Below are 19,467 nucleotides of genomic sequence, written 5' to 3'. Positions count from 1 at the left end.
CTTCTTCATACCCCTTCACCTTCTCCTCCTCCCATAGGCCCAATCCAGGTTACTAGTTTTCACACATGCCTTGGAGACAAAAGACTTATCTTCTAGTTTTCAGATTTTTTAAAATTTTTTCGTTGAACAAAACAAGTTAATTTTGTTAAGAGTTTATTGAACTATAATATGGAGCTTCTTGGTAGAGCAAATCTAGTATAAGAGCAAAGATATTGTTTATCTGACAATTTTACCAGTCTAGACTGCATCTCATGCCATAGTTACTGTAAAGTGTAAGAACCAGACACAATATTTCAGAGGAAGTTTTAATTTACTTAATTTTTATGCATTGTTAACCCAGAAAGACTTTAGAAGAAAAAGAGACTAGAATGACACAGGGTTAAAAATAATTTTAGTAGAAACTACAGTAGCATTTAATTCTCCATAAATTTTAGTTCATAAAAACAACTGACAAATACAGTTTAAAACTTTTAATATAGATATATAATTCATGAGGTCCTTGACTAAATTTGAAGATATATATTTCACTGTCTATGTCACTAATTGATATACATTTCGAAGTTACCATGCAACTTCTCTTGTAAATGATTTTTAAAGATTTTATTTATTTATTTGAGAGAGAGAGAGAGAACATGAGCAGGGGGGAGAGGTAGAGAGAGAGAGGGAGAAGCAGGGAGCCAGATGCGGGACTCAACCCCAGGATCCTGAGATCATAGCCTGAGCTGAAGGCAGATGCTTAACTGACTGAGCTACCCAGGCACCCTTGTAAATGTGTTTTAAAAGTATTATTGCCTTTTCAGAAATCCATTTAAGCTCCCCACCTCAAGTGATACTTATTTAAAAAGGGGCAATTTTAATAATTCATAGAACATTTGGAAACCTCTGTCATTTAACAAGTTTACGACAAAGTTAATTTCACATTTTTTTTGATATTTTATTGAAATTCTTCTATGATTGCTACATCCCTATGGTTACTTTTGTAGAATAATTTATAATTGATGGGAGTGGAAGTATGGGTGTTAAGTAATTCAGTTGTACTGTTCAAAAATTATAAACATTTTTGAATAACATATCATTACTTGTTGTGATGAATTACAAAAGGCTTATCATCATAGCCTACTCACTTCAGCATCTTCCACAGAATAAATGGCCCAAGAATGTAATACATAAAATGTGAGGGTAGAGTCCTAAGTTATTTTGGTATTTACAGGACAGTTCTAAGAAGGCTGTCCTATTGGGATCCTGACGTTCAGCAAAGCAGGTAATATTTCATTGATACTAAACCTAGGGCACCAGGGAAATGGACCAGTGTAAACTAGGCAATACTCCAGTTGAGCATCAGAGCCTTCACACTGGTACTTGCAGTGGGTACTAGAGTGCCACTCAATAACTGAGGTAGATGGCTAATTGTACAAATTAGATCACTAGAATTGGACTTGGAGTAAAACTTGTATTTGTTGGATTCACTTCAAGACACTGAACACTAGGTCTGAAAAGACAATGAATTTGAAAAACCCATTAGACTTTTAAAGGATTCTTTGATACGACAGGATTAGGTTCAGTCTGAAGGTAAAGCTCCTTTAGTGTTTTGAACTCCAGTAACAATACTAGAGAAGATGGAGCCTACTAATAATAACATTCACAGTAGAAGGAATCCAGGAACAGTATTTTATTTTCATTGCCAATTTTGTTACACTTTTTTTCCCTTAAAATGAGAACACTCTATGCTCCAAACACTTTTCCTTCACTATGTAGCCTGTCAAAAAAGACAAGCACAACACAATCAGTGGTGTGCCAAATTGCATCTGTGGTTTCACTCTTTTTAGAACCTAGTCAACAAAGAACAATTAAGTGAAAAATTCAAGACATCATTTTTTTTTGCATGAAAGTAAAATGAATCACTGTTCTTCACCTTATTTGAAAGGAAATCTAAAAGGAATAGTGGAGACCAGCTGTGCTTTGGCAAATGAGAAGAATTCTTGGTTTTTATATTCTATCCAAACACAGAAACTGACATTCAGCTAAGTTTCAGTAATGATAAAATAAAAACTCTCCAATCTTAAAAGAAAACAGAAACTCTACATTGATTATCTAAACAAATGTCTAATCATTTAAAATGAGATATCTGCAACACCCTAGTCAAAAAAACTGGCTCAAAATAGCAATCTACTAAGCACTACGTTGATTAAACCACAACCACAGTTGTTAAAAAAAAAAGGGGTAAAGCAATTTTCTACATGTTTCAATCAAATACAAAGTATATTTGTTATCATACATCAGAAAATATAACTGATTTCACAAACTATACAAAGTTCATAGTCATACCTTATAGTAGAAATAAAGAGGTTTAAAAATAAAGGCTCAGAGTGGTATGATACTAGCCCAGAATTTTTATTTTTTTATTTTATTCAGAAATTTTTTAAAAATGTATATTTTTGTCAATGCCAGTATAGTGCTTTGGAAAAATTACATGATTAGTTTCTTATGTGTGTGTATTTCCTAAATTTAGAGCAGTAGCTGACACCTATTTCCTGAGGAGATGACCACATAGGAGTTTTGGTAGAATGGGAAAAAAATAAACTCAATCTCCATGTTAAAAGAAACAACAAAAAAGAATTCTGCTTTCCTCAGCAACCAAAACCTCATTGACTCTTTCATCTCACCAAGCAACATCTGAATAACTCAAGTTAAAGCCCGTCCTAAGGAAAAGAGGACAAAGACCATTAACAGCATTATGATCATTCTGTGCTTTAAAAGACACATTCTTCCCAGCTTGTGTGCTTCCATCACAATATAGGCAAATAACACACAGATGAAAAGCCACATCCAGTACAGTTTGCAACTACTCATCTGTAGAAAAATGAGAGTATAGTAGGAGAAATAGATTCTTTACTAGGAACAGCAACCTTGAGGGCAACACTCCATACCTTTACTTGTTTAATTGCATTAATCAGAGGCTCAGTGCTTCAGCAAAGTTCAGCTATACACATGAGGCCATAATTCCCAGGCTCCTCTGAGAGAAATTCAGCAGCAGTTTCTGTCCACAGCAAGTGTGTATGGCTATTCAAGCCTAAAGAGAGAGAAAAAAATATATATATATGGCATGATTACCAAGCAATTGTCCCACCTGTATTTTATTACAGAAGTTGTTGGAGAAGTCAGGAATTCCTGTTGAAAACTTTCTTTCATTGAAAACACTTACTTGGGTATTTTTGTTTCTCATCACCCCTCTTTGGGCTTTGATAGTTTTTCTCAGAGTAGGGAATAATTTCAAACTTTTCCCAATTATTTCCCCAAGCAATATAACAAACTTCTAATATTTTACTATTTGGGTAATGTTGTAAAGCTAGTCCCAGGAATAAACAAACAAACAAACAAACAAACAAACAAAAAAACAACAAAACTTCCAAAGCATGTCCAGGAAGGAATGGAGAAATGTTAGTTTCATTTCACAGGTATGCCCTTTACAAATTCTTATCACCTTTAGTGATGAAGAGGGGAAAGCATTGGAAGACTTTATTCATCCTTCTAAGCTCTCACTAACAGCACCCTCTAGTGTCTCTAGTTGAGCAATGCTTTTTGTCACCAGTTAGGTATGGTATTTCTACAGTTAAACTGCTGAAGATATTAGAGTTCTATAACTACCAGGTTTTCTCCCATTTCTGTATCTTTAGCTTCTGCAGAAATTCATTTGCCCTCTGTGTACCTGCACCAGTTGCAGCTTCATTTTCATTTATGACTTGAATGCCTCAAGACTAGAAATATCCACCAATTAAATATAAAAGTGTCTGTATAAATTATGAGAGTAAAAATGCTTGGAATTGAGAAAGTATTTCTAATTCTTCAAAACACTATTATACACATTATCATTTTTATATGTCACAATACTGTTCCTTCCCCTAGCAGCACACATGTATGTTTGTTGTTTTTAGACAGAAAAGTAGAATGATTTCACTTGGGATAAAAATAAATAAAAATACTTGCTGGATGAACACACTAGGTCTTGTATGGAAGTGTGGAATCACTATATTGTACACCTGAAACTAATATTACACTATATGTTAACAAACTGGAATTTAAATAATAACTTAAAAAATAAACAAATAAAAATGAATTCTTAACTAAGGTTTTCTCCTTAGGTAGTCCCTAACCCATCATTAGAGTTTAAGTTTCTTTATTTCTTTTTCTTTCCTTTCTTTCTTTGCTTCTTTCTTTCTTTCTTTCTTTCTTTCTTTCTTTCTTTCTTTTTCCTTCTTTCTCTTAGAAAGGGAAAAGGGGGAGGAGTAGAGGGCGAGGGAGAGAGAGTCTCAAGCAGACTCCATGCTGAGCAGGGAGCCCAATGTGGGGCTTGATCTCAACACCCTGAGATCACAACCCTGATATCACAACCCTGAGATCATGACCTGAACCAAAACCAAGAGTCAGAGGCTTAACTGACTGCACCACCCAGGTGCCCCTAAGTTTCTTTTTTTAAAAATTTACTTAACATCTTTATTTCATAACTCTTAGAGAGTGACAACTTTTTAGCTTAATGTCAGATACTGTGCTAAGAACTTTAGGTGCATTATTTTATTTAAATATCACTATAATAACTTGAGGTAAATAAGGTTATTATCTGCATTTTGGGGGGTAAAGAAATTGAAGGTTTTAGGATAGCTCTTTGAAAAATATGTATATAGGCACCTGGGTGGCACAGTCAGTTAAGCCTCCGACTCTTGGTTTCTGCTCAAATCATGATCTCAGAGTTGAGATTGAGCCTTGTGTTGGGCTCTGCACTCAGCATGGAATCTGCTTAAGTTTCTCGCTCTTTCTCCCTCTTCCCCTTTCCCCCATGCACTCTCTCTCTCTCAAAAAAACAAATAAATCTTACAAAAAGAAAAACATGTATAATTCAAGCCACATATGTAATTTAAAACTTTCTAGCAGCTACATTTAAAATACTGAAAACAAAATGGTGAAATTATTTTTTAATATGTTTAACCAATTAGTCAAACTAATATCATTTAATCATAGAATTATATAAAATATTAATGATATATTTTACATATGTGTGTATGTGCATGCACTAAATCTTCAAAATAGGGTATGTATTTTATAGTTACAGTGCATCCCAATTTGGATTAGTCACATTGCAAGTGTGCAAAAGTCTCATGTGGCTAGTGTCTATCTTATACAATACAGGTCCAGAGATTAATTTGCCCCCAGCCACAGAACTAAAAAATGCCAGAGCCAGAACTTCAAATTTGGTCTAAAATCACAGTTCTTTTCTGAAACACTGGGCATCACTGCCTCCTACTAATTGTAATTGTTGCAGATGGTTAACATTAAATATGAAAAAATATACAGAATGTAATTCATCCCATATTACAGTTTTGTGGCCACATGCCCACCTACTTTCTCAATAACAATGATTATTCATAGATTATAACATTTATACACAATGTTCAATGCAAGTTGTTGTGGCCAACACAAAGATGAATGGGATTTTATGCCATTTAAATAAATAATTCTCATTTATCTGGATGGCCTGTGCATTCTCTGTGCAAACAGAGTACATGGGAAGTCAAATTACAATCACATTGCTTGATAAGGGGTAATTCAATGCAAGGGCAACTGAAATCTCAGAATATTTGATTTGCTTCATTAATCTCATATCAATGGTGGTTTTGCTAGTGAGATGAAAATGAACATGAATAGGAGCTACCAAAGCTCATATCTCTGACTTTTTAACGAGGTTTCCATGGCTGATTTAAGGACTCACTCTTTGGAGTACACATCAAAGTAGACCGGCTGGGTCTTTTTCACATTAACACAGTATTTCTCAGTTTTAATCAATTCTTACCAGCCTGAGAAACATCCTTACTCATTGAAGTATTTTAAATCTCTTCTCTGATCCAGTCTATAATTATATAATGGCTTCATAGTTTAATCTTCACAAATTAGACAGATTTCCATGTTTCTAGGGTACACATTACCATAATTTCCCTTTTCTGATTTTAGCAGAACCCCAGATCAAGTTCCGAGTTGGAACACTGAACAAACAAAATACAATAAATGTCACCACTCCTTCATGGTATTTCCTCCAAAAACCAAATTCCTACAGTATCCTTTTAACTTTTGAGGGTTTTTGTTAATTATATAGTTTTTAATGTAAAGCAAATTCTGAAAATGTGTAGCCACACAACTGGAGGACCATATGCTGAGGGTCAGCATAGTGGACTGGATATGACATGGGTTTGAATTTCCCAACTTTCTATAGTTTATACCTATAGAACCTTGGGCATTTTATCTAGTCTCTGTGAATCCCTGTTTCCTCATTTGTTAAAAAAAGAAAATGAAGCTAATAATAGCTATTTCACAGAATGGTTTTGAGAATTAATAGGACAATGTATATAATATTGATGGTACATAAAAGGCATTCAATCAAGAATTCCTTCTTTGTATGTAAAAAGAGTTGAGTCCCCATCAGTCATTTTAGATTTAAAGTACCAGGAGGAGAGCTTTTGCCACATGCCCCGGCTTTTGGTTATGCCATTGCTCATTGATGCCACCATCAGACAGAACACAGGAGAAGAGACAATGGGAAACATTTTCATTATTTTTAGACGTGGATTTCTGTCATTTTAATAAACAAACTGCATTTCTCAGATTACTTTCTCATTTACTTAGTTTAACTGTTAGTCTCCTTGGTCTGTAAGTAATATTTCTACTCTACAGAGATAATTTTCTATTGGACTGCACACTTAAAACTAAATGCTGTTCTATACATTATAGAATAATCCAGATTAACTATAAAGCAACTATGTAGCTGAATTTAGAAGTTATATACTCTGAATGGAAATCCAGAGTCTGTTGCTCTTCAGCTCCATGGTCTTGTGCAAATTATCTGTCCTCTATGAATTTCAGTTTCAGGAACTGTAAAATGTGGATAATACTAACCTCTTTGAGTCTGTCAGGATGATAACTAAATGCTTCATAACAATCACTGATTATCTCTCCTGCATTGAATTTAGATGGGAATTTTAAGAAATCAGTTAATTGGTATCTAAAGTGGATGTTATATTTTAAAACTATGGTCTCAGTATTCCATGTTCACAATTGTTATTAACTTATTTTTTAAATAAGGTATCATAATAAAAATTAAAAAATGAAGGAAGTTGAAAAAAATAAAGTTGATGTTATAAATGATTATTAGTGCTCCAAGAGTGCCTCCATGGCACTGTCTTCAGACTGTCCTGGATCAGTCAGTGATTTTATTTTCATTGAGTTCCTGCCATCCTCTATGGCAGAATATTATCCAGAAGTGCAAACCCCAAGAGTCAGAACTGTAACCACTTGATAGCTTCTGATTTCATCTCCAAAACATTTCCCTAATTTCCAAGAAGAGGACAATGCATGTGCTGGATACTATGAATAATGAAGGCAGAGTTACAGGAGGAGTAAAATGTAATAGTAAATACTTCAGTGTGTTTTCTTTCATGAAGATCGCACTGAACTGCGGTGCTAATGACACTCTCAATAGTAGATTTACATGTAAAATAAATAAATAAATAAATAAATAAATAGCAAAAGGAAAAGGAACGTGATGTGAGGATTATTTGAATGAAGGTTTTAACCTTCAAAAAATATCAGAAATTGGAAAGAAGGCAGTTATGAAGATGGAAATGGACATACTAGGGAAAGAAGTCATAAAGACTTGCCCTTCAATGATTAAAAAAAGCGCAAAATGAAACAACCACCAAAAATTTTCCATGGAGAAGCTATTAGAGAAAATCAACTCATGATAATTAGCATTTCTCCCCTTCTTGATGTTCTACCCTACGCAGATGCATTCCCTCTTTCATTCAATAGACAAAAAATAAAAATGAATAATGTGCTCTTGGCACCCAAAAACACTATCTACTTTTACTCTTTTTATTTCAGGAAAGAGTCTCCTCCTCAAGACAAAGCAAGGCACTAGAAAGATAAATCTTTCTCTTGGTTAAACATGGAAAATGGATTTTTCCCCTAAAACCCAACACCTTTCTGAAGAGGAATTTACTGGTTCATTCTCTGGCCTCTGGGTAAATTTAAGGACTCACTCTTTGGAGTAAAAAATCATAGTAGACCGGCTGGGAAGGTTTTGGTTGTTGCTCTTCTTTTAATCCGATGACTGGGACGGGGAAATTAGCCCTGTTTAGATACCCTGTCTAGATACCCACGACCGAGCAGAGCCATAAACCAGCCACACTGCCCCTCCTTGCTTTAGTGTTCTTGAGAAACCTGGCACGCCTTTGCCCGACCTGGCATCACTAACCAGGCAGCTGGAGTGCTCTGGCAAGCACCAGTTTTGCGGGCTCAGGGATGGCTTCCTCCCTCCCTTGAATCTTTTCCTACCTTAGAAATGGTGCTCTCCACACCCGCAATGCTGCCGGGTTCCAGGCAGCAAAGCGCTGCACCTCACTAAAGCAGCCCGAAGCCACGGACCTGCTTACTCTCCTATGTACTTGTTGTCTGGGGTAGCTGAATGCTTCATCTCCCTCTTATCTCCCTTTCTGTCAGCCCCCGGACATCAGTCTGAAAGGCAAGCGAGGTACCAGACCTGGCTCACAGTTAAGTACGATATATGCAGACACAGTCTCTTGGCTCCAACTACGGTTTCACGCGGCTCTTGCCCCTACTTCCACCAGTTTGTCTTAAGTATCCTTTGTATGAGAAAATGGTGCTTCTGAATGCTTGTTCTCTAGCTGGAGTCAGGGCCCTCAGGGGGGGTCAGGAGAAAAGCACACATAACAAAAATGAAATAAAATTTCTGTAAGATAATGTGAATGAGTTAAACCTAAAAGGAAGCCAGGACAGCGGCGAGTGGAGGGCCAAGAGGAGCAACGCATGCCCTAGTTCTTACTCTGCAAAACCCGCAGCCCGAAAGCGGCGCGTTTTCCCCAGCAGCGGGTCCTCACCGGAGTGAGCAACCAGCACACACTCTGCCGCCTCCCGGGGGCGGCAAACAGTACTTCCTAAGCTCACCGCCGTCTCGCCCCCGCCCTTCTCCCCTGATTTCCTCTTTGCCGGGAGGGGCCGCTCCCGGAGCGGTGGGAGATGTGGGATGCAGAGAGTGGGGACCAGAGGGGGTTACCCAGCTGTAGGTAGGTGCTGCACCATCCCCTCCCAGCAGGCGGCCCGGACCCGGGTTTACTTCTCCCCTCACCCCCTCCCTCCACTTACTCAACCCCCCTCCTTTCCCCTTCTTCCCCTCTGTCTAGTCCCTCCCCCACGCCCTTGAAAAGGGCTGGCTCGGCACAGGCTCCATGCAGTAGGTGAATCGTCAGGGCAGGAGGATCTGCGAGCCCGCTCGAACCAGGGCTACACGCAGCGGCCCGCGTGGCAAAGCAGAAAGCAAGCTGAACTGAATGCGCCGAGTGACATTAGCAGCGGCGACAAAGGCCGCCCAGGCAGCCCCGGCGTTCTGAACAGCCTCAGAGGCAGCCTCCACGACTCCAGCTGCTTCAGGGACTGTGAGCTGTGGCGGTTGAGCGCGCTACAGCAATTGCAGTCTCGGTGGAGCTAGCGAAAGCCTTTTCTCTTTTTTTACTTACCATCTCATTCTACTGTAGAGGCTTCGTTCACTGGGTAAGTATCGGGTCCGGGTGCCAGAATAGAGTGCGGCCAGTGAGGCGTGAGTACCGCACTGAGTACGCGGAGGCTTCCCGCTTCCGACTCCTGGGGTCTTGACTATGACAAGAATGAATTTAGAGACGCTTCTGGTGTCCTCCCTTTCCTCTTCCCCCATACGTTCCCTGGAGGTAAGAGAAAGAGCAAACCCCACAGGTGAGCGCAGATAGAATATCTTTTAGCACTGCCACCGCTTGGCTTGGCTTGGTTACTTTGAGAAAACTCTCACTTCTGTCAGAAAAGTGTCCACTCATGAATTTCCCCGACATTGGCCCTGCAAAAAGGTCTTTCACTTTAACAGATACAGCCAGCTTCAGCCAGGCTGAGGGAAACTCTAAGATTGGGGCAGGTACTGAAAAAAAAGATCATACCCGGGACTCTGGCTAGCCTGGCAGAGCGGAGGGAGCTGTGCGCTTGTATCTCTGGGGGCTAGGGGTTTGGATCCCAGCCACGCTGGCTCTAACCTTTGGGGGCCCGAACCTTGGCACAGAGTAAAGGAGAGCGCAGCGCGCCAAGGAGCGCGCAGGTTCCCCGGGCGATTCTGCCTGGTGCTGGCCTCCCCGCCTTTCCTTCCCGCCCTACTTACGGAGCTGTGCTCAGCCAGCAGCATCTGCTGAATGTGGAGGTGGTAGGTGTGGAAAATTCTGCCTAGCTTTAAAAAAGAAATTTCTTATAATCGCGTAGCTGAAAAATATACTTTCCTCATAAAAAAAAAGACGTTCTAAGAGCGTAGCCGAACATAAAGGGGTCCCTTTCTCACTAAAGAAATGACTTTTAATTCCTTGGCCAAAAAAAAAAGTCACAAAACAGCAACAAAAACAAGACCGCCCACCTAGCCCATAAATGAAGAGCGTTTATTAAGATAGAACCTAAAAACAGTTCTTTCCAGAAAAGAATTATTTTTTAAGCGCGTAGCCATAAAACGGCCCCTTTTCTCGAAAATGAATGCCTCAATAAGGACGTCATCAGAAAAGGTGACTATTTAAAAGCGCATAGTCGCAAATGGGTGCTTTTCTTTAGAGACTTTAGAAAAGCAGAGAGGCAGGCTGCCCTCGGTTGGAGACAGGACTTACAAATGAGCGCTTAGCCACAAATTGACTTCTTTTCCTTGCAAAAAAGCGGGGAGTTCCCTTTCCAAGAGTGTACAACGGGAACCACTTCCTTTCCTCCCCCAAGGAAAGACTTAGAATTCAACTGAAGAGGGCCTCTTCATTTCCATATGAATTATTCCAGGTTTTGCCACTTTGGCCGCCATGCGGTTTGGGGTGGGGTCGCTCGGGTGCTTTTATGGAATGAGCATGCACACGCATCTGTAGAAGGGCCCTCGCTTCTCCGAGTGGGGTGCCCTTCCAAAATGTTGGCTGGGGGCTGGGAATCGAAACTTGCGCCACTGCGGCACACACCCACAAAACAAAGACCTAAGAAGAGAGTGGCTAGCACAAACGAATAAATAAGATTAAATAGCAAGAACAAAACGAAAGCACGTCCTTGTGTGCAAATATCTCATGATGGCATTTAATCCTAGCACAGGAGCTGTTTTTGTATTAAGGAAAGTATGCGGAAGGAAGTGTTTAAAAATCGGGATAGGCCGGGAAACGGGTAGAAAATATGTTGGGGGGCGATGGTTTTGGAGGAGCGCTTGCGTACTCTTAAGTGCTGCAACAAGGAAACAACCTGAGGATAGTGCAGAGAATCCTGAACACAACAGCGCAACATCTGAGAAGGTAGTGGTGCTTTAGTACTAAAGCGACTCTTCCTCCTTCCATAAAAGGTTAAAACAGGTGTGACTTGAAAAAAAAGAAAAAGAAAAGGTTACTCGCGGGCCCCTTCTGAACTTGGTAAAGACTGAATAGAATTCCACTCTTATTTGAAACAAACTCGCACAATCACGGCCGGAAATCTAAGCCTCTGGGCTGTCCTTTAGCCTGCGTATTTTGGGGGTGGGATGGGCATTTGAGAGCAAGTAGAAGTAACAGTATTTGTAGATGTTCCCCCCCTTTCTTGCCTTTGTCTGGTTCATCCGAGGAAGTGCGGACGATATGCGGGCGGTTTTGATGAATGAACCAAGAGACAGACGCGCTCAGGTCTAAAGATACCTTTCTCCCTCTGCTAAATTAAGAATACCCTCACGCAGCTCGCAAGGGCTGAGTCCAGCCACACTGCCACCGTGCTGCTTCTGCCATGAGGTAAAGAAGCGCCTCCACCAGCGAGGCCCAAGAACCTTTTTCTCCAGTCTCCTTCGCCTGGGCAGCCCCTGCTTCTGGCAATGATGTCAGCCCGTGAGACGCAAGGCCTAGAGAAAGCCGAGCTGGTAGTCCCGGTCGGAAGCGCGATCAACCCTGCCCCGCGCGCTCCCGGTGCGCAGCCGCCCTCGCTTCCTTTGGGCCTCCTTCCTGCGCTCTAGGTCTCCGCCCCTCCTTCCAGCTCCCAAGAGGCGCACCGAGACCTGCGAGGCGGTGGAGACCAGTGCCGGCTGGGGGTCAGGGGCTTTGAACCTCGGGGTCAAACACAGATTGAGGATCTCCCCTCATTCTTTTACTTCCCCTACCCCCCCGTTCTGTTCCCCCTTTCAGTTTACATCTTAACTATTAACTGTGAATTTACTTATTTAGCGGCATTTTAGAGGGCACGTTCTTCGGATAAAATAATAATAGTTACCAGTGTTAAATGTCCGCTGTTTTCTCTCCTTCCCGGGTGATAAGGAAGGGGGATGTGAAGACCGGCGTCTCTAAAATCCCGTGGCCATCTTTTCTCCCTAGAAAGCGAAGAGGGCCTTCTTGGCAAAGAAATGGTGCGGCGGGGGAGGGAGTAAATCAAAGGCGGTGGCGCTGTGTGAGGAGTCCCCTTCACTGAAAGAGGGACTTGAGACTGGGAGTTGTGAAAAGAAAGGTTCTATTGCTGCTGCTGCTGCTGCAGAGGAGAGGCCACCGTGCTCCTTGTAATGAGGATGCACAGTCCCTGGAGACCAGCGCGCCAAATCGGAAGATTCAGGAATAGGAGTTTTTCAAGACAGAAGCCCGTTTAGGCTTCCTATCTGAGTTTGCTTTTCTCGTTCTAAAGAGCAACCCACCTGTTTTTCTGAATTTGAGGCTAATCCTTTACCCCTGGTTGCTGACAATCCTTTCTTTAGTTTTGGGAGAAGGACCTCAGCGCGCATTTGGAGAAGGTTGCACAGGGCAAAAGGGAGGGGACCTAGACAGGATGTAGTCAACTGGGCCTCAGAACCTGTTACCTTCCCAAGGAAATTATGTTCAGAGAGGATCACAACAAACTGCTTACTTACTGTATGTTGGTTTGGAGGCAGGTGGGAAATTTGGGGGAAAAGAAGCAGTAGAAAAGAATTGTTACGTTTTGTAAATCTAGGATTTTGTTTTCTTCTAACCTTTGATAGACAGCTTCCCTTATGTGGTATATCAGAAAATTCAGCAAACTTAAACTTGCTCTGCGTTTGAAATACGGAAATGGGAAGGAAACACAGACCAAGCATAAAAACACAGTCAGTTTCTAAAGTTCAATTATTCGCTGAGGGTTGAAAGGAGTCTTTTTTTTTTTTAAATCACCCGAATGCAATTCTGATGGACACCCAAGTAGTGTTTGTTTGGGCAGCTGGAATCCCTGGCAGAATGGATTCCAAGTTTCACACTATTTATTCTCTTGGTATCCAAAACTTTGTTTTTTGCAAGATAGAAATTCCTGATAGCTTCCAGAATGCTGGTGACAGGAAGAAATCTGGTAGAAACTTAGCAGAAAATTCTCTCTGTGCAATCAGTCCACAACAGCCTTATCCAGGATTTGTAAGATTCTTGGGGCAGGAGGGGAGCCACACCTATAAGGAGAATTTACATTAACCACTGGCTTTAACCTAGTTTGACAAAATATGTATGGCTGCCACATTTTCTATTAGTAGGAAGGGAAATTATTCAGGGGTTGAAAGTTTGAAATCTAATTTTCTCCAGGAATCTTGCCTCACATATTTTAAAGGAGGTGTCATCTGTGTATTTATTTACCAAAGTATCCATAAACATTAATTAGTCATCTACTGTGCCTAGCCTGTGCTAGGCTCCAGGAATACAAAAGAGAATATGAAAAGATGGCTTGATGCCTCTGTGAGCCAGGACACTCTTATAAATTTAAATACAATGTGATAAAATGTTCTAATTGAGCATAATGGAGGGAGAAATCAATTTTTGTTAAGAGATTGAGAAAAGATTCATAAAGAAGGTGTTTCTCTGGCTTTGAAAAATAAGGCATTCCTAGGCAGCGGCTAGCCAGGAAGTAGACCTGAAAGAGCCTCACAAAGACTAAGGAAGGAAAGGTGAGAGGGCCTGATGTCCCACTGTGAAGTTAAGAGGTATGTGTGTATTTTGTAGACGTAGGCCATCTTAAAAGATTTTTTCAAGCAAATATGTTAAAAACAACAGGCGGGATGAGGAAATTGGGTAGTAGGTGGCACACAATAGAAACATTTTTGTTGTTTGTCTTTAAATGAATATTTGAATAAATTAATGCATTTGGAAAAGAAAGTGGAAGCAAATAAGTTAAAAATATACTGCAACATCCAGAAAAGAGGAGGAATTAATGAAGAGGGCCTAAAGTAAATCAGTATAACTAAGAAAGAAAGGAATGCTAACTTGGGGGAGAAAATTTATCTTTAGTCATAATCATCTATCCACTAGGGGTGCCTGGGTGGCTCAGTTGGTTAAGCAACTGCCTTCGGCTCAGGTCATGATCCTGGAGTCCCGGGATCAAGTCCCACATCGGGCTCCCTGCTCGGCAGGGAGTCAGCTTCTCCCTCTGACCCTCTTCCCTCTCGTGCTCTCTATCTCTCTCATTCTCTCTCTCTCAAATAAATAAATAAATCTTTAAAAAGAAATAATCATCTATCCACTATATCTTGATATTCATCTCATCTTCCTCTCCCAGGCATCCAAGTTCTCCATCTTCCACCATGAGAGTAAACTTCTTAAACCACTTGCAACCACACTTATCTTCATTGCACTCCATTTTTCATATACTTCTCTGCATCATCTCTCCCACCCTTCCCATTTCAGCTTTCTCTCTACCCAAAATGAGTCCCTTAATCTTGGCTTTTTCCTCCCTTTAGGCCCAACAAACACCTCTATTTCTATTCTTTTTCCTCTACATCTCTGTCTTCCCTCCCTGCTTCTTCTCTACGTTATCTACCTAAGTTATTTCTTCATTCATCTCCATTTTACCTCCTCCTTCCCACTAGCTACCTTGCACTCTCTTCCCCTTCAGTGACCCCAAAGAAGTTAAAAAAAAAAAAACAAGGAACATCTTCAAACTCAGAGATTTATGAAATTTTCCTCACCAAGATTTCTTGTTATCTGTGTGTATCTTTTGCTATTTTATTTCAAACAATATTTATGATGGAATTCCTTAGATTTGTTATATTTTTTGTTATGCCTGAAAATAAGCTGTTTTCGTTTGTTTACAACTAGGGATTCAAATATTGTACATTGGGGAATCCAAATTTTCTGAATTTCTCACTACACTCTCCTGAAATTGTTTCTCTGCCTCCCATCCTTTCTGGTATGTTCTCTTCCCGTTCTTTTATGTTTTCAGTAAATGTTTCTTTCATATTTTTATTTCCCTCCTTTTTGTTTGTGGCTCAAATTTATATATTTTGAGAGGGTGCTCCCCTTAGACAATCCCCGCCAAACAGACACACAGGATTTTAAGGCCTTTGTCAAAACATATTCATACCAACATACACAGCTACCATGTCAATCTTCAGAGGCAAAGGAACCCTTGTTTTTGTTTTTGTTTTTGTTTTTTTACTACAGTCTTAGAGTTATTTTTGTGTGAGTGGAAAAGGGACAATTCTTAGATCGTCCATATTTCCACATGTAGTAGGGTTGGCTGAACCTTTCTTTATTGGGAATTGGGGAGGGAAGAAAGAGTATGCTGTAAGAATAGATTCATTCTTTCATCAATGACATATTTAACTTCTACTTTTGGGAAAAATAGAAACATATAACTACATTTAATTTGATTGACTTTATATTATAACATTCCAAATTACATGTCATTTTCTGAGCAGAGTTCTATTATCTGAAGATGTTATTGATCATTCAGTATCCAGAATGAAGAAAACTAGGTAAGATGCCTTGATTTTCCAGGCATCTTTATGATGTTCACATTAATCTAATCCTATCTGAAATGGTGTTATTTTTCAATAGAAGTTTATCATGAAGGCATCATCCCTAAAATGTGGTTATCTTTTTTAGGAGAAAACATCAAATGACCTATATGCCATGGTCCCTTAAGATTTACACCCTGTGCAACACTAACTGTAAAGTACAGGTTTGTTACATGGAGAAAGCTCTTTTAGGGTGAAAGTATCTTTTGAGATTTGGTGACATCTGTGGAAAGACTGCATTCTCATTATCAAACAGTAAAAAAATTGGATAGAGTCTTTTTCAATCACAATTTTCAAATTAGAAGACTGACTTGGCAGAAATCATAAATGCTTCTATTATCTTTTGCACTTTAAAAATCCTCAACTTGGGGCGCCTGGGTGGCTCAGTCGTTAAGCGTCTGCCTTCGGCTCAGGTCATGATCCCAGGGTCCTGGGATCGAGCCCCGCATCAGGCTCTCTGCTCCGTGGGAAGCCTGCTTCTCCCTCTCCCTCTCCCCCTGCTGGTGTTCCCTCTCTCGCTGTGTCTCTCTCTGTCAAATAAATAAATAAAATCTTTAAAAAATAATAAAATAAAATAAAAATCCTCAACTAATAAGGAGTTAAAGTGTCCTTTTACTTGTCTTTAATGTGTTAAGCATCAAATCAGTATAATAGATTTTGAAAGTAAGAGTGATGATGGCTATAGTTGTCATTTCCAGCCCAGATCTGAAAGAATGATTTTTTTTTCTACCTAATCTTCTCAACTCAAATGTGTAGATTTGGGAAGACAAAAAAAGGAAAGGGAAAGAAACAAGAGACTAAATCCTCCAAGATAATTTTTCTCTCTTTAATAAAAACTATTTTAATTAATATAATATACCTTTTAGCATGACAGTAATAAAAGTAATTTGTTGATGAATTTTAATTAAACTATATAAAAATTAATTTCTTTTTAAAAATCTTTAAGTGATTAGAATACAGGTTGAGATTTGTACTGATTTTACAATTCATTTATTGTTATCATATGAAATGAAAATAAAGCATTAAGATTTCTACCACACTTGTTTCAATTCATTCTCCTAGTCTAGTACCTTTAGTTTGTACAATATTCTATATTTATACCATTTTTTATATTTACATCATTTTGAAAGTATATATATTAATGTAGTGTTAAAAATTTTTGAGTAGAAAACAAAGGAATTGTTATACCTATTTTTTTTTCAGTGGGAAAACTGAAGGTCAGAAATCAAATAGGCTTTCCAGATGGTAAGAGGGGAACCATATACAGGATTGTTGGTTTTCAGTCTCCAAACTTGAACTTTTCCCAGCATCTCATCTTGCCTTTCATTTCTTTGAGTATATTTTCTCAAAGTTCTGAATGTAAAAAGCAACAAAAAATGCTTCTTGTATTAAAAAATAAAGATCTTAAAGACAAGTATGTTCAAGTATATTTAAATGAGTTTATCAATTAATGGGCTACTTATGTCATATTCTCCTCTTATTTAGAGTCTCTGTGCACTAACCCTGTAAGAATTATATGGTAAAAATAGTAAGACTATTGAAATTTAACAGTACTCAATACAGAGACACATAAACTTCCTCTATTTTATTTATAGGAAGAATTCAAATTATAACATATCATAACGATACTCCATAAAGTTTAAGTTTACTTAATATGACAAATATTTTGTGTTATATCTTAATTCAGTTTTTAGAAATCTATATTTTTTATATAGGAGTAATTTTAGGGAATTTTTTTCAATGATTTTTAAGTATTGGTTTTCTTCTGACATGCCATCTGTGAAGCAACATGTCTTTGGGAATTAACTGTGTATAGGTTTGGATCATATCAAGCAAAAGGACATTAAGCTTCCAATATGCAAATCATTGTTGTCTTCAGGCTTCTAAACTTTATCCCATGGTTTTTAGTATGGAAAGTGTGAGCAAAAGTTTTATTTAAATTGTGTGAACACAAGGTATTTTATGATTTATATTTTATTAGTATCTAGAGAGTGATCTTGGGCAGCTAACTTAATTTCCCTGGAGTACAGTTTTCCCAAAAGTAAAATGAAGAAAAGGTAAATTATTTAAAGTCCATTTCCAATGAAAAAAAATATGATGCTTTTCAAAAATCAGTAGTCATATAAAACATTATTTCTTTGCCCTGTGGTACTGCAGGTATTACCAATTTTACTGCATTGATCCATTAACTATTAATAACTTAAAAAGTATTGCTTGCCCAGCTTTATATTTCTTTAGAGTGAGGGTTGGACTATGAAGGGTGACCATTAAAGAATTTAAAGTAGTACCTGCTTTGAGAAGCTTACATTCTGATTGGGCAAAACCAATGAACAACAAAAATAGCAAAGTAATATATAGTGACATCAAATCAAATTCAACATACATTGAGTGCCAGGTGGTACATTGCAATATGCCAAGTATGGTCCGGGTTTTATAAACTCTGGAAGTAAAGGGGACCAGAAAGATCATTTGGTCCAACCCCTTCATTTTACAGTAAGTAAACTAAGGGTATAGGAGTTCATGTAAGGCACTGGGTGATAGCATTAATTAATATACTCCACAATCTTAACTGTTCCCTGTTTTGCTTGAATGCAATAATAGTTTTCTACCTTATCAGATAGTTAAATATATCCAAGACTTGTGTATTTCTTTGGCTTTATTAAGCTCAAAAATTTCCCAATTTGATTCAGATATGGAAAATATTATGTTTTCCACATTTTCTTTTATTTTTTATTATGTTATGTTAATCACCATACATTACATCATTAGTTTTTGATGTAATGTTCCATGATTCATTGTTTGCATATAACACCCAGTGCTTCATTCAGTATGTGCCCTCCTTAATACCTATCACCAGGCTCACCCATCCCCCACCCCCTCCCCTCTAGAACCCTCAGTTTGTTTCTCATGAGGAATTCTTAATCTCAGGAAACAAACTGAGGGTTGCTGGAGTGGTGGGCTGTAGGAGGGATGGGGTGGCTGCGTGACTATGGACCCTGAGAAACACATTTTCTTTTGAATTTAGATTATTAAAAATGTCTTTATTGTGCATATTATGTTATAAAACATGTAAAATGAAGTTTTGACATGAAGGCTAAATAAAGTATCAAGACATTAAATTATATAAATATTTTAACTCTTTAAAAATGACTTGAAAACCCATTTACTTAAAATGGCAAGCCATATACATTCCTCAAAGAATAGTTTTATTTTTTTATAAATTCATATTTACCTAAAGACTTAGAAGTATATTTTCTGATGGTTTATATATAATTTGGGAAAGATTTTAACTTTGGTCTGCTTGCCGCATGATCTTATTGCCCATGCTGGGGTATATGTCTGTATGTTAGGGAATAAAGGTCAAGTAAAGGTAGTCTGGCAAAATATGCCAAAGTGAAGTTTTGATTTCTTCCCTGAATAAACTTAGACTGATTTATTTTACTTTGTGGCAGAGGGAAGGCTAGGGACTGTTTTTCAGTTTAGTGTGAAACATGCAACCTTTTTGAAACTGCCTAGGCCGGCTTCTCTCTCTCTCACTTCTAATATTATATATTTAGAATACCTTAACTGTTATTTACTAGTATTTTTTGCTAGTTTTACTTGGATCATGAAACCTAAAGAACATGTGAATACATCATAATTTTAAAAGAGAG

At 38.6% G+C, this 19,467-nt stretch overlaps 1 protein-coding gene and 1 long non-coding RNA gene across 2 annotated transcripts in view; one reads left to right on the top strand and one right to left on the bottom strand.

Moving 5' to 3' along the window:
- Positions 1-2,277: 2,277 nt before the first annotated feature.
- Positions 2,278-12,415, bottom strand: LOC113930322. The gene is made up of 3 exons (XR_003522515.1): positions 12,310-12,415; positions 9,576-9,776; positions 2,278-3,070 (listed from the first exon to the last, which is right to left on the bottom strand). It is a non-coding gene; the product is annotated as an uncharacterized LOC113930322 (long non-coding RNA).
- Positions 9,319-19,467, top strand: part of PCDH11X (protocadherin 11 X-linked) — a 649,257-nt gene continuing 639,108 nt past the window's right edge. The window contains exon 1 of the mRNA XM_027607541.2: positions 9,319-9,609. The gene's annotated coding sequence lies outside the window, so the exon portion shown is untranslated. The remainder of the gene's footprint in view (positions 9,610-19,467) is intronic.

Source organism: Zalophus californianus, chromosome X (assembly GCF_009762305.2).
Source record: "Zalophus californianus isolate mZalCal1 chromosome X, mZalCal1.pri.v2, whole genome shotgun sequence".
In the NCBI taxonomy this organism is placed as follows: Eukaryota; Metazoa; Chordata; class Mammalia; order Carnivora; family Otariidae; genus Zalophus; species Zalophus californianus.
Note: the sequence above shows the minus strand (reverse complement) of the source record. Positions and strands in the feature narration are given on the sequence as shown.